Below are 27,638 nucleotides of genomic sequence, written 5' to 3'. Positions count from 1 at the left end.
TAGCCTCTTGGAGCCACTCCTCCAAGAGGTCTTCCTTATGCTTCTTCAGGTTAGCATAGTGGTGCCTGACCTGCTCACCAGTTCGAGGTATGTCAGTGGCACTGGTGAGGTCATGGGTGAGACAGTCCCAGGCCTCCGCCTTATATTGGGAGCCCTGGTACTGGCCTTGTAGCAGTCTCTGATCATGGTCTTTGACAAGGAGTCCTGCCATGACCTTGGACTCCTGGATGCACCAGCACTGCACTCGAAAGTGCACACCTTCTCCCTTTACTGTCATAGTGCCTGAAAGGGGAAGCTACAATCAGTTATGAGATGTATTCCCTCCACATGGGTTTAAGTAAGGTCAGTTTCACACACTTTTCCATGATTGACCGATTTTGAAAAGGCTAAGCTATGGGCAAACTTGCTTACCTAAGGTTGGCATTGTTTAAAGAGGTATACCACTGGGCACAATGAGTTAGTTGGTGTACACATTGCTTACACCTCCTATGCTGGCCTGTGCAATGCTTAGCATTGCTTACATTAGACTTTGCATTATATTTCCTTTTTGGCATTGATTTCTTATTCATTACATCTTATATATCTGCCTGGTATCCATGATTAATGTGTATGTACACTCTATGGGGTCCTTGTGTTTTATTGGGGACTTCAACACTCTATTCCAATTACACCTCACTTCTGGGCTTACTGCTGTACTCCAGTTCACATATTTATGTTATGTAGTGGGTTATGGCACATATGACTGTATACTGATGCCTTTCACAGGTTCAGTTTGGTTATACTATGGTGGGGACATGTTTACTACTATCTCATTCTTCTGTACTTCTGTGATGGCTTGGTGGTTAACTACTGTGACTATGATGTATAGTATCAGGGGATTGAAACCTACTTGGCTGTTTATTTTGTTGATGGGCAGAACAAGGGCCATTGGATACAGAGTGATTAAGGCACTTTTGAGCATTTGTAAGCGGATTTGCACGGATTTGCATGATGGTAAGCAATGCTAACCTGCTGTTATATCTGCTTACAGAGAGTTAGCTTTAGAACTGCTTAACCGGTGTAGGCATTGCTTACCACTGCGTAAATGGCCTTAAGCCTGCTTACTTGTGCTTAAACCTGCTTACTAATGCCTTATTCATTATGACACTGACACCTCACATGTGCATTTACTGCAGTACTCCAGTTCATAAAAATATGTTATTTAGTGGGTTATGCAACATAAATATTATTCATAACTTGCTTTGCCATGGAAAATGGAATCTGCTGCAGTGGGACTCGAAGCAGGAATGTTTGCTTGTATGGCAAATGCTCTGCCCACTACACTATTGCTCTGTTGCTTCATTTTGCATATATCTTCCTTGTTATCCTCTTCAGCCATTTAAGCTGCATTAACCATAGCTAAGCGATGGGCATGCCCATGCACCTATGGTTAGCTTTCATGAGATTTAAAAAAAAAAAATAGAGGGTTTGTTCATTTTATTTATGTATACTGTTGTTGTACACAAGAGGGACTATTGGTGGGGATACGCGGACATCTATGAGCAGTCTCACTAATTATTTACCCCATTTTGTTGTTCTTCATTGCAGGGGCGTGTATATTCTGAGAGCTCTGCTCTTAGACATGTCCCCTGCACTCTTACATGCTCCGTGTAAGCTTAGGAGCTCAGAGAGCGCACCTCATTATTATGCATGGCGCGCTGCCGTCCTGCTTCTAGATGGCCGCCTCCATGCAGGACTAAGCTAGTCCTGCACGGAGGAATAGCAAATCCGGGTGAAAATGTTATAAACATTGAACACAGAACAATAGCTGCATTTACAAAAATTAGTAAAAAAGTACTTTTAGAGACAGTAAGTACTTCCGGACACCCCATCTCACTAATTGTGTATGTAATATCCAGGATAGATACTATATCTATGTATACGTATACGCACATACATGTCTATATCTATATCTATGTCTGGTTCCCCTTCAGAAGACTGAAGTATCACAATCCTGAAATTCATAAGACTGAAGACCAAAATCCTGAAACTTCAAAATCCTGAAAACACAAAATCATGAAACTCACAATACTGAAAACACACAGAATACAAATAATGATAATATGCCAGTACAAGGACACACAGAAATACATACAAAACAAAGCATGGCAGTTGTTGCCATGTATGAGTAGAGGGGCAAGCCACCCTGCACCCCCCATGTGGGGGGGGGCATGCCCCCCACACCGCCTGCTACTTAAATATAGCAACTCCAATATTGCACTTAGTGTAGTGAAGTGCAATCTCTGAGTTGATATATTTAAGTAGCAGGGGGTGTGGAGGGAGTACACCCCCCCTCCCTATACTTGGTGGAAAGTAATATGGTTTACGTTGTCAGTATATGTATGCTGTGTGTTTTCAGTATTTTGAGTTTCACTATTTTGAGTTTCAGGATTTTTAGTTTTCAGGATTTTGAAGTTTCAGGAGTTTGGTCTTTAGTCTTATGAATTTCAGGATTGTGATATTTCAGTATTCTAAACAGGAACCCTATATCTATATCTATATCTATATCTATATCTATATCTATATCTATATCTATATCTATATCTATATAGCTATATAATCTATCTATACATAGATGTAAATTTTGATTATGGATATATATATATATATATATATATATATGTACACACACACACACACAAACACAAACGCATTGTATATTGTGTGTATATATATATATATATATATATGTGTGTGTGTGTGTGTGTGTGTGTGTGTGTGTGTGTGTGTATATATATATATGTGTATATATATATATATATATATATATATATATATATATATATATATAGAGAGAGAGAGAGAGAGAGAGATATTAATATTGGTAGAGAAGTATTAAGACAAAGATATATGTTCAGATATAGCGTTATGTATAGATAAACCTAAGTCTAAATTACAAATGATATCTTAAAAGAAACTTAGGGTAAATTGCCTGATATTTCATATATAGCAACTTGTACTGGTGTATAATATAAAACTGTGCTACTGTCTTGCAGTGCTAAGTAGAAGGGACTAAAAAATACGGAATGCATCTATAATAATTTTCTTTCTGTTACTACAATATATGGCATAACTTTAACTACAAACATTGTAAGTGAAGAATTTAAGGTGCCATGAGTCTGAGTGTATGGTACTTGTGTCATACTAATATCAATAAAATAATAATTGTTGTATAGCAAATGGAAGTGATAATACCAAAACAGTTGATTTAAAATTACACCACCAGTAAATAGATCTTAAATTCCCTATCCCCGCTTTGTATAAAACAAATTCCCAAATCAGGGTGAATATTTATAATCTAAAAAAAAAAAGAAAGATCACCATGTAAACGTTTTCAGGATAAAAGTAGTTGTGAATGACATACAAAATGTAAGTGCTGTGTGATGATGCCATAAATCTATATGAAATGCAACAGTGTAAAATGATGCTATTTTACAGCATTTATAATTAGGAGACCCAATGTCTTTCCCAATTACCTGCCAGTTCTGTCATCCATAGACATAGGCCCAGATTCAAAAACATTTGGGTGGTGTTACCAATCCCTTCCTCTAAGTGGGATTAAATGCACTGAGAAATGGCTAACATCAGCTGCATGCACACAGGTAATAAACACTAACACCTTAACTGTTATATAGACAGTGACTAATAACATTTTCACTACACCGTGAAAAAAGCACACTGTTTCAGGGGTGAATTTTACAGATTTAAGATGGGCCATCAAATTCTTAGCAAACCAGTTATTCAACTTTAACCCCATTGTCATATTCTGGTTCCCTAACTACCCAAACAACACAACTTCCATAGTACAATTAGGTAGCAATGTTACCTAAGCAGGTTCCTTCACAGGAGGTGTTCTCTAAGGGTTAGACCTTAGGCCCACGCTTTTCTCAGTTATTATAAGTTACATGTGTATGTAACTATAACCTATGTGTTAAATAACACTAGAAATCCATCCTTGTTTGCTGTTCTTCTATACTCTATCTATTGATCTCTAGTGTTTTTCTTTCTTAGGTTTTTGTGAGACCTTAGTATCTCTTATCATAAATTACTAGGTGTATCTAATTTTGTAATCTGTTACAAAGATTTGTACTACACCATGTCTAATACAAATGTATTAGTCTTTTTCATCTATTCTTAGATAAATTTTTCCTTTTTCCTACTGAAATATAAAATATATAATCTTAGGCTTGTACTATAATTGTTAAACTTATGTACCAAATTAAACTGTTATGTTCTTTGTCTTGATCTTTTATGTTGTTGTAATTTGTGGAGCTTTTCTCCCCGGGCCTCCACTGAAAATGGACAGATATCCAGCTGGACTAGCCCGGTCAACAAATGTAAAATAAATAAATAAACATAAACTTGCCCATACCCTTCTCCAGTATCATTCTTTATGAGGATAACTTTATCGTGTACAAAACAGGACCATCAAGTTCCACTCTGCAAAAATCCTCACATAAAATAACTTGAACACTGTGAATCGGTTAACTCTCTTTTCCTCCTGACTGCCTCCATATAGTACTTTTGCAAAATTACTTCCCTTTAAATGTGCATTTTCTGATATATTTATATTTATATTGTATACTATTATATTATTTTATTTTATTTATTTATTTGCATTTGTTTAACCAGGATAGTCCAATAAAATAAATAAATTATATTCATATTACTATTACCCTTCACTATACATTTCTTTCTGTTCATAGGTTCATAGGTAGGTACTAGGCTATCGGCCTGAGGGTCTATGTAAGCCTAGCCAACAAGGTTCCCTGGCTTATGCCAAAAGTTATTTTCCTGTGCCACTGTCAAGCGGAGCCACAGAAGTGATCCCCGGGTATTTCCTATTTCCCATTCACTCATCAAGATTTTTATTGAAAAGTGCTAATGAAGAACTTTGCTTGATATAGATGGGTAGCCTGTTCCAGAGTATGGGAAGTCTATGGGACAGGAATCTATCCCTCCAGCTTGTCCTGTTTATTGTGGTGACAAGGTTTAGGTTCCTAGACCATGTAGCTCGGAGGGATTGGGATTTCTTTAGGTGTAGCATGTCTGGGTTTGACATAGCTTTATATGTTAGGCAGAGATCACCTCGGAGTAGGCAATATGCTACAGAGTAAAGCTGGAGTTTTTTGAGATGGTCAGTGTAGGGCATCTGTTTGAGGCCAGTAATCCTCTTTTTGAGGTACTTCTGTGGCCTTTCCGGCTGCTGTAGATGTCTTGTGAGGTACATTCCAAAAGGGGCATTGTACTCTATAATGGGTCTAATGAGTGTCGAGTAGAGGGGAACAATGACCTCTTTTTTCCCTGGATGAGAACCCTTTTATGATGAGGTGTGCCATGTAGAAGGACTTCCTGACTACTGTGGTGATGTGACTATCAAAGGACAGACTACTGTCCACTTGGGTCCCAAGGTCTCGTATCATACATTCGGTGTTAAGTAGACTGCTGTATATGTAGTAGTTCATGGGTACAGAGTTTTTACCAAAGGGGATGACAATGCACTTTTTGGCATTGAGCTTGAGGCCATAGTTCTGACACCAGGCATCTGTCTCAGCGAGGCCCTTCTGTAGGATTTCCACATCATTTGGGTACTCGACTATGATTCCTAGTTTGCAGTCATCTGCAAACCTCATTAGCCAGAGGCCTTCTGTGTCAGAGAAGTAGATACCAAACAGGAGAGGTCCCAGGACTGAACCCTGTGGTACTCCACTTGTCACTGGTTTGAGGTCAGATTTGGAGTGTCCAAATTTTACAGTGTGGGTTCTGTCAGTGAGCCAGCTGGCAACCCATCTTGTGATGTAGGGATTTATACCTAGCTTAGTGAGTTTAGCTATAATTCCAGAATGGGGGATGGTGTCAAAAGCCTTGGCGAGGTCAAGATAAGCTGTGTGAACCACCTTATCCTCATCTACAGCTTTGGTGACTGCCTAAAAGAAGTTGATCAGGTCTTGGAGGGATGATCTGCCTTTCACAAACCCAATCTGAGTGGGATCCAGAGTTTGGAGGTTACCAATGTCTTTGTTTATGAGTTCCATGATGATACATTCCATTGCCTTGCAAACCAGGCTCGTCAGACTAATGGGGTGATAGCTCCCAGGATCAGTGGTGGCTCCCCCTTTGTGGAGTGGGATAACTGTTGCTGTGTGCCATTCAGTGGGCACAAAGTCTGATGTGAGGCTATGATTAAACATGGTGTAAGCAAGTTCATTCTGAAGTTCATGTAAAATGCAGCCTGGGATGTTGTCCAGTCCCATGGATGCTGTGTTTTTGACTTTAGAGAGTGCAGCTTTTACCTGTGTAGTTGTGATTACAGGGACTATGCATTCTTCCTGTATAGATATGGCCCCTTTAGTGGGGGGGGGGGTAAAGTTTGCACTGAACCTGTCTACCAGGATTTTGCCAATATCAGTTGGTTCTGTAATTTTTGTGCCATTGTGCTGTAACTCAGAGCAGATCTGGGTGTTACCATTGAGATTCTTGACATAGCTATAGAATGCTTTGTGGTTGTCCTTAGAATCAGTGGTGATTTTGTTTTCATGCCTAGCTTTGGATGATTTTATAAGGGATCTCAGCTTCTTACTGAGGCTGACCAGGGAGCCCCTCCACTCATAGGATTTTACTCTCTTTTGCAACAATTTCTTCCTTCTGTTGTACAGTTTGTTTATGGCAGGGGACCACTAGATTAGCTTCCTTTTTTTGGAGGATAGTGTTGTGGTTCTTTTTGGGATAGCACAATTCATGCACTCATGTAAGTGCTTATAGAGTGCATTTGTGTAGGATTCAGCAGTCATAACTGTATTGTCCATCTGCATGGGTGTCATGAAGTTCACCACTTCCATCTTAAGAAGCATGAAGTTGGCTTTGGAGAAACTTTTTACCATGGTTTCCTTAATGGGGGGTGGGGGTGGGATGTGGATATCAAGGGTGATTAGCTTATGGTTGGATCGTACCAACGAGGAGTTGACTTCAGGTGTGAAACACTGGTCACTCATGTTGGTAATGACTAGGTCTAGGATATTGTTGCCCCTGGTGGGGGTGTGGATAAGTTGATCCAGGGCATTGGAGTTTATGAATTCCAGAAAGCATTGTGTGAAGGAGTTGGTACACGAGTAGTTTTCACACTTAATGGTGGGGTAGTTGAAATCTACCATTATTAGAGTGTTTGGTTGAACCCTAATATTTTTCAGTACATCAAGAAAAGAGGAGTGGAAATCTTGGGGCATGGTGGGGGATCTGTAGCAAGCTACAATTTGGATTGCAGTTTTGCCCAGAGTTAGTTGCACTTGAATAACCTCGGATGCAGTATGCTGAGCAACTAGCCTGGAGGTGTGGATATCCTTAATGAATATTGACACACCTCCACCTTTGGTGTTCCGGTCCAGGTTACATGGCCGAAAAGTGTGGTATGAGTTATAGCCTGGTAGTGCAGGAGTGCTCTCTGGAGCCTTGAACCAGGTCTCAGTCACTGCACAGATATCGATGTTCTCCATTTTCAGGAGTGCCTCGAGTAAGTGCATTTTGAGATTTAGACTTCTAGCATTGAGTAGCATTAACCTCAGTTTTTGCTTACCTGTTCCTGTTATGGTGGTGAATTTGTCATTTGAACCTTGCCTAAAAAGGGCACTATAGGGGCAGCAAGAGCCTTAGCCAGTATCTGGAATCCCAGGGGCGACACGTGCAGGCCAACTCTGGCAAAGCATCATGGTCTGTCAACCATGTCATCCCAAGCAGACAGATACTGGATCCCCTTAGAATGACACTAGAAGCTTAGCCAATTGTTAAAGTCAATCATTTTGTCCTTGTACTGTGGTATCATTCTAGACGATGGCAGAATGCTACTCGGGACTAGGGTCATACCTCCCTGGGCTACAAGAGCTCTTCCATGTCTCTTTTCATGTGGTCCAGGGAGGTAGGTCTCAGGTCATTCACACCAACGTGGACAATGACAGAGCCATATTTGCACTTGTTGTGGAGTGTTTGATATCTTTCACATGTTCCATATTCCCCTTTTCAAAAGCTGCTGTATTTTCTTACCTACAAAATATGAATTGCTTTAACTTAATCTTGTTATCTTAAGTATGTTATTACACATGTATCCTTACTTGTATACTAACTAATCAGCTTTATTTATTTATTCTACAATTGTGCAGTGTATATCTTTGTCCTTTAAAATCTTTTTAATAATTTTATGTTTATTATTAATATGAATCTATTCATTTTGTCTTTGCGTTGTGGCCTAGGTTATGGCTGAAAAGGGTCCTTAGATCAATTCAAATGAGTTAGGAAATGACAAGCAAATAAATAAATAAATAAACAAGCAAAAATGCATACATACATACATAAGGGAATGACTCATTTATTTCACACATAAGGGAATGACTCATTTATTTCACCTTATTCTGACTCTTTCTGTTTCTTTTATCTGTCTTTATTCTCTCAGCTTTGATTGCCAACACATACTATTAGGTTACACACCTTATAGATAATCACCTTTACAGAAAACTAACTGATCATTGTCTAGTTTTTTTTCCTACTAATATCTACATCCCCAAATACTTCACAATGAAAAATTGTATTATTATCACTGTGTTAATTAACTCAGTAATTGTACTCTTACACCCAGGTCATGTCTGAAAACTGTCCAAGGACCAGCCTACCTACCTGATTATCAAATTAAAAAATCATATAAAATAAGCAAAAGCAATCTTGTAGTATCCAAAGTGAGGTAGCTGTGGATTTGCTAAGCCATTGACCTAAATATTTCTTTGTTCTGCAAGTACAAGACCCATACCTATTGCTTCAGACTTATCCTCTTCCAAACATTTCTTCCCCAATTAATGCCATATTTAAAAAAAATGTAAATGTTTGTCTGCTAGGCAGATTTTATTTAGAAATTAGTATATCAGCAACTTAATGTTAAATATTACGGCATTCTTGGTGAAAACATACAGAGATGTACATTTGCATTTATATTTATTCTATAAATGACAAAGAAGAAAAGTAGGTTGTATACTATTATATTGTTTGCAAACCTAAAATGGGTTTTTCAAACTGTCAGCCATAACTTAATGTTTCACAAACTGCCCTCCTTTGGGTTACATGATGCTATTATCAGTAGGTTAAAATTCTACATATTCAACTAATCTTTATAAGTACTTTTGGGAAAGCTCAGATATTAAATAATTTAGTAGTGAAATTCTTCAGGGATCACTAATGACACCCCTTCTGTTTTCCTTCTTCATTAAAAATTTTACAGTTGATTTTCCAATCTGGAATTCTATATACATAGCATTTTCATTATTAAGCCAATACAAGTTCAAGTTCACATTTATGTGCTTATTTGTGGAACACTGTTTAGAAAATTGTACAAAATAAACAGGAAAACTGATATAGTAACTGCATGTGAATTGCTGTTTAAGTAATCTTTATGCCATAGTGATACAATTGGCAGTTAAATCATACCACAAATAAAGCAAATAATTATTAGTCCAGTAAAGCATACCTTTGACAAAAGAAAACACAAAATTACAATGTAACAGAAATGTTCATATCGGTACAATGAGAATTACTTCAGATGTTTATCATTCTCACTGCTGTAGTAGTCTATAGATTGCATCCTGCCACACTGTAACTTCTCCCACATAATCACTTGGGCTGCTTATTGGCTAATCCCTACTGGCATGAAGCATGAAAGCAACTAGAGTAAAGAATTCAATCATCTGCGGTTATGTGTAAGTGCAACTTGCATAAGTGCACTTTCTTAACAGATAAAACTAAAATACAAACCGACAATGTTAATTGACCTAAAAAGTCCAAAACAGGCATTGAAATGCTTAGATTCTCTGTTCAAGTTAATTGTCAAAAAAACAATTAAATTCTTCCCAACATGTGCTCTAGTCAGCAGACTCTCAAACAAGAAAAATTCATCTGGACTCAGATCAAATCATTTGAACCCAGACCTGTGCATTTTCGGGGTGAATCTCATAAGTTTATAGGTACACTATCTTCTTAAAGTGTAAGTCTGGCAAGATGTAGCTCAAAATGTCCAGACAGGAGGAAAGTGCACGTTTCCCAAGCAGAAAGCATTAAGCACAGCCTAACCATGGATACAATGCAATGTTACTGTACTGAATTATCAAGCAGACCTCCCAGCCATAATGTAGAAACAAGAACTGAATGCACAGGCCTTCCAAATGAACACACAGGCTGAACATAATCATGTTAAAATCCATTCATTAACATGGACAAAAATTCTAAATTGAGAAGACATTCTTTATAGACCAAGATGTCATCTACAAGTAACTGTGGCATTGCTGCTTTTAAAACAGCTGTTTGATGTTCAGGGCAAGAATTGCAATACTCCTAAATCAATAAATAGGAGGAACGTACCCATGGTCACTACAAAGATAGAACAACACAAAGGCTTAAAAAGAGTCCAAGCAAAACAGTGCTGCTATACTGAAACTTAATTATCTAAATTAGTAAATCTGATATTTCATTCACAGACATTCAAACAGATGTGACCAGAAGTTAGACATAATTTAAAATATAAATTTGCAAAAAGGCTTTTATCTTTATGGAAGTGGTTAACACCAAATGGCTTGTTTATTATTTTAACTCAACTCTAAAGCAACTACAGTACTCTTTGGAGCACTACAACAGTTATTAACTGGCATTTATTTTTTGGAGGATAAACATTCAGTATTGTAGAACTGTTTATGTTTCCCTGTACCATTCCCTGATCTGGTGCCCCATTTAAACTTAGACCCCCCCTCCCCACATACACAAAAAGGTGATCTCTCTTCTTTAAACTATAACAAATCGCTTGCTACAAATGCATTAAGTGGCTGCTGCAGTGGAACACAACTCAGCTACATCTCCAAACAGAAATGTAGCATCAGTATTAATTTCTGAAATGATGGCACTGCACTGGGCCACACATTGAAGGTCTTCCACCGTAACTGCAAATGTAGTGTCAACATTCAGAATCTGAATGCTGATACTGAAGATTACGGTCCTTGACGTCTCTCTCCTGAGTCAGCTGCTCCCATTGCTGCAAACTACCTACACCTCTGTAGTATTGTGTCTGGCTTTCACTTTGAAAAAAATATATAAAGAACATTATCTTTTACAACTCACTTGACATTAAGAACATACATTCCATGCAACAGGATTTGCAGTATCTCAATGTTCCTAGTACTATACCAGATAGATCAATGCATATTAGTTTGTCACAACCAGCAACAAGGTGTGGGGCTGTTTCTAATTCTGTTTTACAAAACCTACATTTGTCTGTCTGTCTCACATGTTCAATGGACTTTGTACACCAGCGTGTACGTAGCCTACTTCTTGGGCCGCCAATATTAACCTTTGTTCTTTTGGTTTGAATTCGCCTCTCCTCAACCATTCCTACTTTTGATCCTGATCAACATGAGGTTCTTTCAGGAGTTTTCTATACTTGCAACTATATTTATGCATTTTCCACATTTCTTGCCTTCTCATCTAGTCCTTCACCTTATATTCTTTATTTATTTGTTTGGCAAATTCAGTTGCTGCCTGATTTTTATCTACTTTTGGTTTGATTTCCATTCCCACTTGAAGCCAATATGCTTCTGCTAGATTAAGCAGGGAAGTCATCTTAGACTTATTCTCCTCATGTTTCAAAACTTTCACTACTTTTGTGTCTTCTGAGGTCAGCAGATATTTGTGCAGTCCCACAATTGCAGATTTATACATGGAGTCAATTGCAAATAGGTCCATACCCCCCCTTTGGAACTGGGAATATATAATCTTGGTATGCACTGATTTTTTTTTATAAATCATTTGATGAGCATGAAGCATTCTTCTTGCTTTCCTATCTAATCTATCCAATACCTTTTGGCGCCAGTCAATCACTCCAAAATGGTAAGTTAGGAAAGGAAGAGCAAATTGGTTTATAGCCTGAATTTTGTTCCTAGATGTCAATGCTGTTTTCAGACTTAATTCGTCTTCTAAACTATTCCTTACTAAGTTTTATTCACATTTTTTCATGTTTTGTTGTTGATCCTTCATCAGTTTCCAAATATTTATACCCTTCCTTTTGCTCAAGTTCTTTTATATCACATTCTTGACCCAAACTGATGTTTTCTTGATGCTGCAGCTTTCCTGCTTTAAAGGTTGCTTTTGCACATTTATCAAGCCCAGATGACATTCTTGTATCATCTGTTTTGACTACTTGCAGTAGTGCTTTCAGTTCATCTGATAAGCTACACAGTTTTAAATCACTGACAAAGAGAAGATGAGAAGTCTTTACACTTTGTTGTTTTCTAAGAGATGAATTATAGCCATGGCCTAATCTGTTAAGCAGACAGCTTAATGGGTTAAGGGCAAGACAGAATAGCAGCGGTGACTGGGAGGCACCCTGGAATATTCCCCCTTTGAATTTTTAACCCTGGAATAATAATTTGTCCTTTATCATGGCTTAATTGCAAAGTGGTCTGCCACTGATTCATGGCCACTGTAATGTAATTGATCAGTGCAGGGTGCATCTTATACATTTTTAAGCACTCTTTTATCCATAAATGTGGGATACTATCAAATGCTTTTTTGTAGTCAATCCATGCCATACTAAGATTCTTCCCCTTTTTACAGTTCTCCATTATAACTTAATTTAGCAACAATGATCCTTTGTTCCATGTGACTTTCTTTTATTACCCTTTTGTTCTATTGCCATGATTGAGTTTTCTTCTAAATGACTATAAACTCTGTCAGCATCAATTCCAGTGTATATTTTATACGTTGACAGAAGGGAAGTTATCGGTCTATCTATATCTATTAGGGTAGCTTGCAGGTTCCCTCTTAAGCAGGAGCATTATTTTTTCCTGTTGTTAGTCAGGTTTGTGTCTGTTTGAGAGACATATATAAATAGCTATTACTCATAGTTAAATCTTTGTGCAAAGATATTAATACTTTAAACCAGAAGTTAGGTACTGTATCTGGGCCTGGAGTTTTCCAATTGGAGGCTTTTCTTAACTTTATTTCAATCTCTCTGGTTGTTACTTCATCCCATTTCATATCCCGTACCTTTAAACTTCTTATTCTTTCGTTTACTTCTTCTATCCATTTAGCATCTTTGTTATGTTCCACAGGATCTTCATAAATACTTCTCCAAAATGTATCTATTTCTTCTTGTTTTGTTGGTCTTTAATTCCTTTTACCTTGTTTTTCCCAATTCTCTATAAATCTTTTTTGGGTCATCTATAAATTGCTTATTTTGTACTTTTCCTTTACATTTATATGTGTATCTTCTAAGTTTTTTTGATATTTTTGGTTTATTATTTGCGATAGTGCATTATAAATCTTGATCCGTTATAATACTGTGCATTGCTTATATGACCTCTATCTTTCCAAGTATTTTTGTTGATCTGTTCCCTCCTCTATACTCTTCTAACCGTGACACTTCTTGTCTTAATTGCTTTATACTTTCCTCTGTTTGAAACTTCCATGATGTTATTCATTTTCTCCCTGTCCTTTCCCTTACTACCCTGTGTTCTTGTGGTAGAATGTTATCTGTTATTACTTTAACTGCACAGTAATATATCCTGTTTACTTCTGGTATATCGCACAGATTTCTATGGACAGTCCTAATTACTGTGTTCATTTGTTTTATCAAACATCTGACATTTTGAGCTTTATTGATGTTCTGCAGTCTGTTTCTTTCATTAATCTTAATATGTCTATCTATCTCTATTAAACCAAACAACTCTTCTCTTAGCTCATTTTCTTCTAAACTTAGTGTACAGTTTTTGTTCTCCATTTTCTGCAGGCCCTCTGTAGAAGGTTCTATAGCCTCTTAATGTGGCACATTCTCTTCAGTTTCATCCTATGCTATCTGTTGTTCTGTCATATGGGAACTCACTGGCCTATCACTCCTCAACATGACTGTGTTGCCACGGTTTATTGTTCTTTCCCTTGCTGTCCAGCTTCAAGTGAACATTTATACTGGTTTCTTGTGGAAGGCTCCAAAATATCTTCATATGGCAACTGAAAAGCCCAGGTTTAATGTAATTCTATAAATAAATGAGCTGTTTGGAAATTCCACCAACAAAATCCAGAATATAAACATGCACATTTTCTACAGCTCAGAATATGAAGGAAGATTTTACCTTTGTATGCATTACATGGATGTTCTACAAACTTGAGTATTTGAGCTGTTGATAACCCTAGATGTATCTGGAAAAATGAACCTAAGAATCCTCCATCTATATAACTGGCTGATGCTATTAGCGCGTGTTTTAAGTACTGTGATTTGTAGTGTGTAAGACTAAATACATAAGGGTTTTAATCTCTCACTTGGTGTGTATGTGTGTCTGTGTATATATTCCCCCAAAGTGCAAGTGTAAATCCCAGACTTACATGGGTGTGCACTTTTGGAACATTTGTTTGGTGGCCTGCTTCCTGTACTCTGCCTGAATATTGTTGATCTCTGGCTGCATTTTATTTTGAATTGAAGCTTTTCATTTAAGGTTTGATCACTTCTACTTTGTATCTTATTTGTGTACTACAATTGTTTTGTTTTAAGTTTTCTGTTCTGTTTGAGTTTAGGAGGTCTTGGCTAGGGTTGGTTAAAAAAGTTAGCAAAGAATTCCTTGCAAACAGTGAATAATATCAGTTAATTAGTGGTAAGAGCTGAGTAACAGCTTTGTTCTTTTAGTTAGAAATATCTCTATTTAGCTGAAGTATTTGATGGCTTGCTTGCTGTGCCTGAATATTGTTGAACTCTGGCTGAATGTTATTTTTCCTTCTCACCCACCTAGTTCTTGTTCTGTTCTTAAATTTGGTGGCTTTTGAGTTGACCACCCCTACTATAAATCTGATTTTGGACACTCTCCCAGTCCCATCTCATCAGCTCATTTTACTGAGTACAGAGAGATCATTTGGGAAGGCCACCTTAGTTTCTCAACCCTTAATTATCTTTTGTTTCCTCCTTTCCCACTTAACCTAAAAATATTGCACTTTATTCAGCTGTTTCTACTGTATTGGTGTTTCTTCCCACTTTATTTTTCTTTTGCTGTTTAGTCTTAAAAGTGTTCAATTGCATTTATTCTGCTGCATTTATTACTGCTTGTTAGCAGCCTGTTTAAATTGTAACCATTATTCTAAGCCTTTTGGTTTAAGCACTTGGGCTTCAGGCCAGTTATTTTACATTAAGAAGGTTTGTGGTCTACACTCTTGTGGAAGGAGAGGGTAGCTTCTGCCCTTCTGAGCTAGGAATTGCTGATTGAAGGCTTATTGTGCCTGCTTATTTAAACTATTTTTTTCTGAAATTGGTGCACTTCGTTTGTGGTAGCATAGATTAGATTCAGACCTACTGACTCTAGCTCTGTTTGCATAACTTGAGCTCTAAACCAGGCCATCTTTTGTTGGAGAGTGTTCCCCTGCACCCTAGTGGCAGGAGTGTTCAGTTAGAACTTGTGCGATTGAAGGTTGCTGGAACAGGGCTCACTTCTGAGCTTTTTTATTAGATAGTTGGTTACAGTTTGCTCTTGTTTGCTACATAAGCAATTGCAAGCCAAGTGCTAATCTCTGCAAAACGTAAGCAGAATGTTTCACTGCATATTGCACTTTTGAATTCATTTTTTACCATTTCACTGCTTATTTGGACACTTTTTTTAAATTGTTGCACTTAGTTTCAGACCTGATGAATCTAGTTCTGTTTGTACAACTCGAGCACTAAATCAAGTCATCTTTTATTGGAGAGGGTTCACCTGCACCCTAGTGGTAGGAGTGTGCCATTAGAACTCATCTGATTGAAGATTCCTGGAACAGGGCTCAGCTGTGAGCTTTTGTATTGGTAATCTGTTAAAATTAGTTTGCTCTCATTTGCTACATAAGCAAATCCAAGCCATCTGCTGATTTCTGCAAATCTTATATATGTCAACAGACCTTGATGCTTTGCCAGAGATAGTCTTCATCTGTCACCCCTGGAATATCGGTAACTGGCTAAGGCTGTTGCCATCCACATAGTGCCATTTTTTAGGCAATGTCACAAAGACAAATTTCCCAATGCAAAAATACCCTCTAAAAACAACCTCATAGTTGAGCTGCTAAATGCTAGGAGTCTAAACTGGAAACTGCACTCACTGGAAAAATCTTCACTCTGGAAGATGCTAACATTTGTTCAGTCACTGAGACCTGGTTTAAGGCTGTGGAGAGCACCAAGCTATACCAGGTTACATTTCCTTCCACACTTTCAGACTACAGAAATAAGGCATGAGAACTAAAGGATGTGGTGCACCAATATTCATTAAAGATAAATACACCTCTAGATTGGTTAAATAACAAGATTCCCTTGAATTACTTCAGGTCTAACTCACTGTAGGTAAGACCCCTCTTCAGGTCCTTGCCAGCTATAGGACCCCCTCCATGAATCAGGACATCCACTCAGTTTTTTTGGATCTACTTGAGTCAATCAAGATACAGCCAAACACCCTGGTTTTGGTTGACTTTAATTGCCCATCCATAGACTGGATAAATTATACGAGTTTTAACTCACTTGCCCAAAGATTCTTGGACTTCCTTAACTCCAGTGGCCTTGACCAGCTAGTTGACATATCCACATTGGGCTCAAATATCCTGGACTTGGTACTCACCAACATGGAAGACTGCTGCACCACCCCTGTGTGGCCATCACTGGTGATATCTTACCACAAATCAGTCTCATTAGAAGTAACTATAACACAAGACACCCCCTTAGCAACAACTGGACTAAGAAACATCTCCAAGGCCAATTACTACCTTTTACGTGATGACATAAATAGCTTCATAACCCCTCCCCCCAATGATGGAACAGACACCTATGCTGCATTATATATGCTTTATACATGCACCTATACAATTGTGTCGACTCTGCCGTACCTGATAGAACCAAAGCAAGAGCTTCAAGAAAAGCAAACATGCCTGGTGGACAACTGCCATTAATAGGCTATACAATATGAGAAAGAGATCACTGTCTAAGAGCAGGAAGGAATGGTCTTACAACTGGAAACACTCCCTCCTCAACTTAAACAAGCAAATTTGACTCCTAGTGAAGTTCTCCAAAGCTAACTAGCTTCCCTAAGGACAACCACAAGGCATTCTTTAGTTACATCCATAACCTCAAAGGTAAGGCCCAGATATGTGCTGATCTCGTAGTTAATGGTGTTACATATATAGAACCTGTGGATATAGCAAATCTGCTGGTTTACCTTCATAATCTTGATCAGGTATTACCGGATAGCCACATCACTGAACCATTTCCATGAAACCTGAACAACGAAAACTTTCGAATGTCTAAAAAACTTAGAATTTCGACATTTCGGACTGTGCCACACCTACAAACCAGTGCTAACATGGGTCAAAAAGGTGGCGAGATTTTGCAGTTTGGAAATTTGGTGTTCAAAGTTTTGTAAAGTCGCAGTTCGGTATTCGCTGAAGCGGGGTCGACATTATGTGATCGACATTATGAAGGTAAACCAAATCTGCTGGCTGACAGGTTCAATGAAAGATTCATTCCCCAGTCCCGACCACATATAACCCAAAGCATCCCAAACACCTGTCCCCCGTGTAGTATCTCTGAGGAGGAGATCTTAAATGCCCTATCAAAGGCCAAAAACAGTCTCTATGGGACCAGACAACATCCCAGGGTGTGTTCTACATGGGTTAAAACAGGAATTAGCATCACCATTCAGCATGCTTTTCAATCACAACCTAAGCACTGGCTTCATCACAGTGGAATGGAAAACAGTTACCTTCATCCCTTTGCACAAAGGGGGTGCATCCATGGACCCAGGGAACTGTAGACCCATTAGCCTGACTGGCCTTATCTGCATGGCCATGGAATGAATCATCATGAACCTTATTAACAAAGATATAGGAACTCTGCAAATGCTCAGCCCCACGCAGTTTGGTTTTGTCAAGGAGAGGTCATGCCTGTTAAACTTGGTGGACTTCTTTGAGACAGTCACCAAAGCCCTAGATGAGGGCAAATCTGTGCATACATCCTACCTAGACTTAGTCAACGTCTTTGACACAATCCCCCACTCAGGTATCATTGATAAACTCACCCAGCTGTGCATCAACCCACATATTATCAGGTGGTTTGCAAACTAACTCACTGATAGAATTCGTACGGTCAAAATAGGGGGCTCCACCTCATCGAGCAGACCCATAACCAGTGGTGTTCCACAGGGATCTGTTCTGGGACCCCTACTGTTCTTAATAGACTTCTCTCAAGTGCAGGTTAAAACTAAAGGACTGTGGCTGACAAAGTTTGATGATGACTGTAAACTGCGAGTGATCACTGAAACCGCTAGTGATGTCAGCGTCCTGCAAGAGGGTCTTATGCAGACCAATGACTGGTGCCAAAGTCATGATCTTAAACTTAATGCAAAAAAAAAATTATTATCCCCTTCAGCAAGGGGATCCTGAAAACTACCACATAAATAGCAATACCCTAAGTACACAGTTAGTGGTGAGATATCTGGGCACACAGGTTGATAGCAACCTTAACTTCTATCACCATGTCTCCACAGTGGTAAGAAGGGCATTTTATATTGCTTATCTCATAAGTAAGGGCATTGCCTCCAGAAAAAAGGTTATAACCAACTCATACTCTTTCCTCATCAGGCCAATAATAAAGTACAATGGTCCTTTTGGTATGTTCCTTTCCAAACACTTGCACCAATTGGAGAGATCACAGAGGTTCTTTATGAAGAAAATTCAGGGTCTTCCAGATCTGTCTTATGTAGTAGGACTGAAATCATTGTCAGTTGACTCTGTGTCATACAGACTGCTCAAAGGCGACCTATGCCTTGCATACAGAGCAATCTCTGGCCCAGCTTTGATGGAAATGCTGAACATTCGCAAGTCAAATGGCACATGGGTCACTTGCTCAAAGGATCTTAACCTGGTATGTGATGTCAACAGAACTTGCTGGAGACACAGATTTGTCTCAAAGAAGTTTCCCACCTTTGGAACAAGCTTTCTATTTGTGTTAAACAAAGCCCCTCATTGGCCCTATTTATGCGTAATTTAGACATATGGATAGATAACCAGAAATTCACTCTGGAGGTCCCACCTGTGTCCCTCTTGCACAAGAGCAATAGGTGCTTATTTTTGTGTCTGCTTAAACCAGACACCATTGGGAACATGGGTTGAAGTTAGCTAGGCTTGTAAGGGCCCTGTGGCCATTAGCCTAGTAACCCTCAATGATCCTATGATCCTATGAATACTTTAGGCAAATCTTCTCCAGCAATAACATTGACCAATCCATCAATTCCATTCCTGTACAGCCATGATAGTAAGTGGACATTTAGCTGATTTCATTTGTCCTTTGCTTGCATTTAACTTCTAACCTTATCTCCAACCCTCTCTTCTAATTCACACTTTTCTACCTATCATATGCCACCTTAAATGCCTGTATAGATTTTATCATTGCCACCCATTCAAATAGTCCATTCTGTAAGCCCACAACCCTTTCTGTAAATAAATACTTTTACAGATCAAGGAAGGAGGTGATCTACTTAATCTTTTGATTGTAGCTCTCCCATTTCCAGGCATTTCTGTTCAAGATTACCGTTCCCATCATGCCATAATGATTTTATGTACTGATGTACTGATATCATACCACTCTTATACCCTTGGAGCTTCTAGTTAGAGGGGTTCCAGCTTTTCTATCTTCTTGTGACATAATTTTTCATCCATCTCACACATGCAAATAAGGACTTTGTTTTTAAAAGAGTGATGCTACCTATCTTTGTTTAGCCACGAGACAAAAATGTCAAACAGAGACAATGACATTTACATTAAGTAGGAACTTCAATTGAAAGTTTAAGCATGTTTGTTCTATAAAACTGTGAACAAAAATGTCATTAGAAACAAAAGTAGCTTATAGGTGTTGGCTAAACTTCTGACCCAAAACTTCAAAGGCTTTTTTGGTGTCAGACCTCTTGTGTTAAAAGACCCCAGGTATTTTTTGCAATCTTTAGCATTATGCAAATACAGTGACAATTTTACTTTTGCTACTATTGAAGTGAGAGATATATTTTACAGTTGTTCTACACAATACAGGGCTTGGGTTTACTGGTTTAAGGAAGCCCTACTTATAGACCTCTGCTTGACCACCTTGACACTTTGTTGATTACAACTTTTATGGAGATTATCTTGAAAACTAATTTTAGACTTCTTGGAAGTGAATACTTTAAATAGGTTATGCATATTGTGAAGAGTGCAGCTTCAGCCCCTGTTTTTGCTAATATTGTCCTATGGTACTAGAAGACAAAATCTATCCCAGTGATTCATGAAGCTCGGCGCAAGGGCGGCGTTAGCCTTGCACCAACCGTGTGGCGTAGAGATGGTGCAGCAGCACCATATGCATATTAATGAAGGCGTACTGCCACAACGTCCAGGTGCACAGGGAACGTGTGCAAGTGCAGAGGGCGTGTCTAAGCACTGCATGGAGGCGTGAACATGTCGGCTGCAGATGCGCAACCTAAAATGATGACTAGTACAGCCTGCCTCTAAGAGTAATCACTCCTATCAGTGTCCATGGATACTGAAATGTATGCAAAGCATACAAGACAGTTCCGCGAACACCAAAACAAAAAGTAAACACAAAAGCACATAGCTGAATATTAAGCCCCCGTCCCTCGAACAATGACATTTAAAACCATGTGCCCGTATTTCATTGTAGTGTTGATTGTTATACCAAGTGGAAGCGAAACACAGCATGTTTGTGCTGCTGCCCTTTGCTAAGCCCAGCCTAATGGTTAGGGTTACCGCCTGTCTGACTTTGTGAGGGATAGTCCCTCTCTGGGCAGTTGTGTCCTTCAAAAATATTAAAAATGGCAAATGTCATGCAATTGTAGGTCATAATTATGTCCTATAGTTTATGTAGTAGTTGCATAAAATAGTTATTTCTGTATCTAAAATACCTAAATGTTACAAGAAACAGAATAAGTAACTAAACTGCAACAAGAATAAGCTTTTATTTAGGCAAAAAAAGTAAAGTTCTATCCTTTGTACTGACCATGGGTATGTGTTGGCCTGTATAATCTGATGTGTGTCCCAAAAATGTCCCACTTTGGCCATTTGAAAAGGTGGCAACCCTACCAATTGTCAGAGCATTCGCTCAATATCTGCCCATTCACGGTCCAAGTCGTCCTTGTCTGAACAGCCCAAAGATGAATGGGTATTACCCAGGTCTACCAACCATGTCATGAAAGATAAGTATTTGCGTGTACCTATGTGCATGAAGTACAGCATGTGGAAGGTCAAATATGCTAGGGTTGTCCTCACAACCATATTGGTACCAGAGATATGTAGATTACACAATGTGCAGTGCTGTCTGTGCCATGGGCCATCAACCAGAGAAGGGATGGATGGTGTGTTTGTGGAATTTGGGGGGGGGGGGGTTGATGGGTAATGTAATAATTCGCCAATGGGAGACTGGGTCGGATGTACAACAGGTGAACTGGAGGTGTACGAGGGAGCAGTGGGTGAATCAGAAAGGAAACCAAAGAACATACATTCACATCCGCAATACACCCTGACAGGCCATACTGCAGAAAACAATCCCACAAACATATGAACATTAAAATGTGCGATACACATGTACAGAAATGTTACCAGCTCACACCCACATAATGGTCTGGCCTGAACTGGGCCATCCAACCCCAACACACCTGGATACATAATTGAATGCCCATCATCCCCTCCACAGCACCCCCCCCCCTTGCTGAATGTCGACCAAAACCACCCATACTCGGGCTGCTAGCTTGGTGCAGCCGTATCTGCACATAGTGCCCCCTACCCACATCTAGTAGGCAGTCTTACCCTAGGCAGTCTCAGGCTTGCAAACTAAGTATCCCATGCATGCATAACCCTACCACATTTTCAAATAATCAGAAGAATGGGGTTCGTCGTCCACAATTTTTTGACATCCCTCATGGGATGTGTCTGTTCTCAAGATTAGACTTTGTGGCATAACACGATGTCCACCCCGTTGACATCCAGGCACAAGTCCGATTAGCAGTACTTGTCCACAAACCTGCTCAGCCTCCACCCGGTCCTGCAGAACCTATGACCCGGGATTAAACACCTGACTGTGATGATGTCTCCCCACATGCATTATCGAGAATATATACTTTTCACATGTTCCCATGAAGCTTCCCCATAGCCATCTTCCAAATAGTACATGTCCACAGATTGTATACCCTGTCCAGGATCCACATTGTAATGATGCACACAACCCCTGTATACAAACGGTACAGGTACCTCCCGTATGTGGTTGTTCATATACATGGCCATGTATAACTCCAGATATGTAGTCATATATCTATAAATGTACATATTTATATTCGCATAGCTACACATCACACATACATGCATATAAGTAGTTGTCAAGTATGTGTCCTATTCATAAATATGTATACCTGCAAAAGTATAAATATGCCTCACAGAAACATATGAACATTAACATGTACTATACATATGTACATCAACCGACTGTCACATTTGTTGCCAGTACTGTGGAATGCCTGTAGTAAAGTCATATATCCTAATTACCATCCATACAGAATGCATCATGGATGGTTTAGTGGTAAAACCAGTGACTATGGTGTTCCTGTTCCCGGGTCCAAGCCATGCAAGGGCTGCTAATTTTATATGATGCCCAGAATAATAGCAGTCAGATATAGGGTGATTAATGCACTTTAAAGCAGATGTAAGAGGGTATGCACGATGGTAAGTGGCAGTCATTCAACAGTATGGGAAATGTAGATAAGCATGTAGGTGTATATGCATGTGTATGTACAGACATATATATATATATATATATATATATATATATATATATATATATATATATAAATATATATATATATTAAAAGAATGAACATGGTCATAATAAAGCAGTCATAATGAATGTGAAAGGAAACAGCAGCAGAACCCCTCATAGTATTTAGTGCTGTCATATCAAGCTGCACAGAGGTGAGCAAACATCCTGCATCTCCAACCACAGGCAGGATGCTAACAATGGAACTAACTTTGTCCACGTGCTAAGTCTGACTTTGAAACAGATACAGGGCAGTCCCAGTCACCATTCAGACAAGCTGAAAACTGGAAGACTAATTGAACACCATGACCATTATATGAAAGTATGTCCCAGGACTATAAGCTTGGGTTATCTGAATATACTTGGAGTGTGCCAACATACGGGACATTTCTAGAGCAGTAGGGAGTGGCGCATGTGTAGTGGTGTGGTTTATTTCCGACTAGAGAATGGATGACTGCTGTGTTAGTGATGTTTTGCTGTGTTTGTTCTGGTAACTATGAACCATGGGTATACATGCAAATGAAGCAACACAGCAATAGTGTAGTGGTTAGAGCATCCGCCTATTGAGCAGATGTTGCTGGTTCGACTACAGCACACACCATTTATGACGTATAATCTGTATACGAGCATGTCTTGCTAATTTTATTCTGTATAACGATATAATACCATTGAAATGTGAACTGGGGTGACGTTTCACAGTAAGAATGCAGAAGGTATTCGCATGGCAGGAAAAGGCTGTTAAACAGAAAACCACTGCTGAAAAGTGTTGTACTCACCCTTTGTCCAACGGCCCTTGTTCTGCCAGCAACACAATAAACTGCCTCGGCCAGGCTCGATGCCAGGACCCTACACATCACAATCAATGTGATTTACCACTAAGCCACGGCAGTTATACCTAACTCTGATGTTATTACAAATATAGCAGACAGCACAGTCATTCAACAGTATGATCAAAGTAATTAATCATGTAGATGTATATGCATGCATACGTACACACATATATATATATATATATATATATATATATATATATATATATATATATATATATATATATACACAGAATGAACATGGGCACAAGAAAGCATTCATAACGAATGCAAAGTAAAACAGCAGCAGAACACCCGTATTATCTAGTGCTTGACATATCAAGCTGGTCAGAGGTGAGAAAACCCCTTGCATCTTTAACCACAGGAAGGATGCTAACAGTGGAACAAACTCTGTCCATGTGGTAAGTCTGACTTTCAAACGGGTACAGGGCTGCCCCGTTCCCCAGTCTGACAAGCCTAAAACCATATGACCTCCATGATATGAATGTATGTGCCAGGACTATAGGCTTGGGAAGTCAGAATATACTTGGAGTGAGTCAACATGCAAGATGGGTCCAGAGCATCAGGGAATGGCGCATGTGTAGTGGTGCGGTTTTCCTAACTGGAAAATGGATGCCTGCTGTGTTAGTGATGTGTTGAGGCATGTGTACAGATAGCTATGAACCATGGGTATACATATAAATGAAGCAGTATACCAATAGCGTAGTGGATAGAGCATTCGCCTAACGAACAGGCATTCACGGTTCAAGTTCAACTATAGCACATATCATTTTCCATGTGGAATGAATGTCGTCCTGCAGTAAAACCAACATAATAACATGTAAAAGTGAACTTGAGTATCGCATGGGATTTTTAACCAAATCATTTCAATCAAAGTGGTACTGTCATAGTGAATAAAGCACAAGTAAGCACAAATAACTGGCAGTAAACATATATAACAAACAGTAAGCATATGCGAATGCACTTGCGCAGGTGTAAGCAGCGCCCAGCATAGGAAATGTATATGAGTATGTACAGATGTAATATATATGTATATATATATATATATATATATATATATATATATATATATATACACACACACACACACACACACACACACACACACACACACACACACACACACACACACACACACACACACACACACACATATATATATATATATATATATATATATATACACACACACACACACACACATATATATCTATAGATATATATATATATATATATATATATATATATATATATATATATGTATATATATATGATGAATGAACGTCGTAACAATTAAGCATAGACAAGTGATGAGAAGGGAATCTACAGCAACTATAACCTGGTTGATGTCTTTGAAACAGTCACCAAGGCAATTGACGATGGGAAGGTGGTCCACACAGCCTACCTGGTCCTCGCAAAAGCCTTCGATACAATACCCCACTCGGGCATTATAGATAAGCTCACCAGCTTAAATATAAACCCCTATGTCACTAGATGGGTTGCAAACTGGCTCAAGGACAGAACCCACATGGTTAGAATTGCTGGAGCTATGTCAGACTCCAAACCAGTTACAAGAGGTGTCCCAGAAGGCTCAGTCCTGGGGCCTCTCTTGTTCGGTATATATTTCTCGGAGGTACAGGCCAACATGTAAGGACTGTGGCTGACCAAGTTCGCAGTTGACTGCAAACTGGGTGCCATAATAGACTCTCCAGCCGACACAAGCATCCTCCAAAAGGGCCTCATAGAAACAGACAACTGGTACCAGAGCCATGGCCTCAAGCTAAACGCCGAAAAGTGTATAGTCATCCCCTTTGGCAAAAACAAAGTGCCCCCAAATTACCACATAGGTGGTAATCCATTAAGTACAGAAGAAGTAATTAGTGACCTGGGGACCCAAGTTGATAGCAATCTCTCATTTGACAACCACGTGGCCAAAGTGGTTAGAAAAACATTTTATATAGCCCACCTAATCATGAAGGGATTCACATCTAGATCAGGGGAGGTCTTTGTGCCTCTTTACTCATCCCTCATCAGGCCCATAATTGAGTACAATGCCCCTTTTGGGATGTACCTTACCAGACACCTGCAGCAACTGGAAAGACCCCAAAAGTAACTCACCAAGAGGATCAAAGGGCTCAAACAGATGCCATATGCTGCCCGGTTAAAGAAACTCCAGCTCTACTCAGTGGCATACCGCCTGCTCAAAGGCCATCTGTGCCTGATGTATAAAGCCATGTCCAACCCAGAATTAATGGACATGCTGCACCTCAGAAAATCCAAATCCCATCGAGCTACGCGCTCGAGAGACTTGAACCTCAGCATTGAAATAAATAGGACATGTTGGAGGGACAAATTCATAACCCAGAGGCTCCCTTCACTCTGGAATAAAATCCCAGTCCAGGTTAGGCAGAGTCCCTCATTGACTCTCTTCAAAAGGAATCTTGATGAGTGGATGGGATATCAAAGGTTTACCCCAGGTATCACTTCTGTGTCACTATTAGACAGAGGCACAGTATACTAACCTCGAAAAAGGGCATAGCAAAATTAATTTAAAATGGGTGGCGAAAGCCAAACACACTCTGGCTAGGCTTATAAATGCCCTAGGGCAGATAGCCTAGTATGAACCTATGAACCTATGAACCTATAGTATCATAGAGTGCTGTCAGTGTATGCCATATCACGCTGGCCAGGAGTGAGCAAAGCACTGCTACTCACACTACAGGCTGGATATTACCAGTGGGAGTAACTTATTTGAATTGCTAAGTGTACTTTACACACAGACAGAGGGTAGTCCCTACTGGGACTACCCAAAAATTATATAGGGCGTTTTAGCTTCCGACCATTACACAAGCAAGGGCAGGTATGTTCAAAGACTAAATGGTGGGAGAGCCTGAGAATACACAAGGTGGGATAACATATGTGTAGGGGCCCTAATGCTCTGGAGAGGGCAATGTTTGGAGGTGTGTCATGGCTGCGATAACAAGTGAAGAATGGAAGTTACGCGTGTAAGTTGAACACAAGTGGGGTGGAGGAACTTTGGGTATGAAATTATGGATCCAGGCGTGCCAGGGTTAGCTGGCCCAGTTCCAAATGGACCGCCCCGTTGAGGTCAGTGAGTTCGTAATAGGTATATATGCGTACAGACATGCAGACATCAATATATAGAAGTACATTCTCTGTAACACATGCATTCCATTTGTAGACATAAATAATAGGAATGTGCACATACAAACATCGACAGTAGATGAAATAATAGGCTGTGCAGAAGAGGGATGGGATGAAACTGCTAGAATACAGAGGCGTGTACAGTATCCAAAGTCAGTGCTCTGCTGACGATAATCAAATGTGAGGGCTTCCCCACACATGGAATCATTCCTGTGATCTGCCCGCTATGGAAACGCCTAGTACTAAACCGGTCTAATTGTAAAAGAAATACGCTGAACACATACATAATTAGGCTCCCATGTGTAACGTGTGCGATACCGCATAGTCATACATATTAATGAATTGTTGTGTCATGTTAATGGGAGTAAAGATGTAATAAAGTATAGAGTCTAATCTTGCCATAAACACATGCGTGTTCCATGTGGGGCAACCCAATAATTGCAAATAGTATTCCTTTGGTTGCTCATGTCACCAGTGTTTGTGGACTAAATGTATGGGAGTTCTGAGGATACGTGGAGTGAGTAAACCGATGGGTTGGCTCTATAGGAGTAGGGTGTGGCCAGTGTGTAGTGGTGTCGATACACCGCGAATCCAACAGGAGAATGGATGACAGCAGTGTTAGGGAGGCGTTTGGGTGTGTTTCGGGAACCAGGAGCCATGGGAATATGGGTATATATGCATATGGAGCAGCACAGCAATAATGCATTTGTTAGAGCAACCCCCTAATGAACAGACATTCTCATACCGAATCA

Source organism: Protopterus annectens, chromosome 7.part1, assembly GCF_019279795.1.
Source record: "Protopterus annectens isolate FY-2018-M chromosome 7.part1, PAN1.0, whole genome shotgun sequence".
Lineage (NCBI taxonomy): Eukaryota > Metazoa > Chordata > Ceratodontiformes > Protopteridae > Protopterus > Protopterus annectens.
This window is presented reverse-complemented; position numbering follows the sequence as displayed.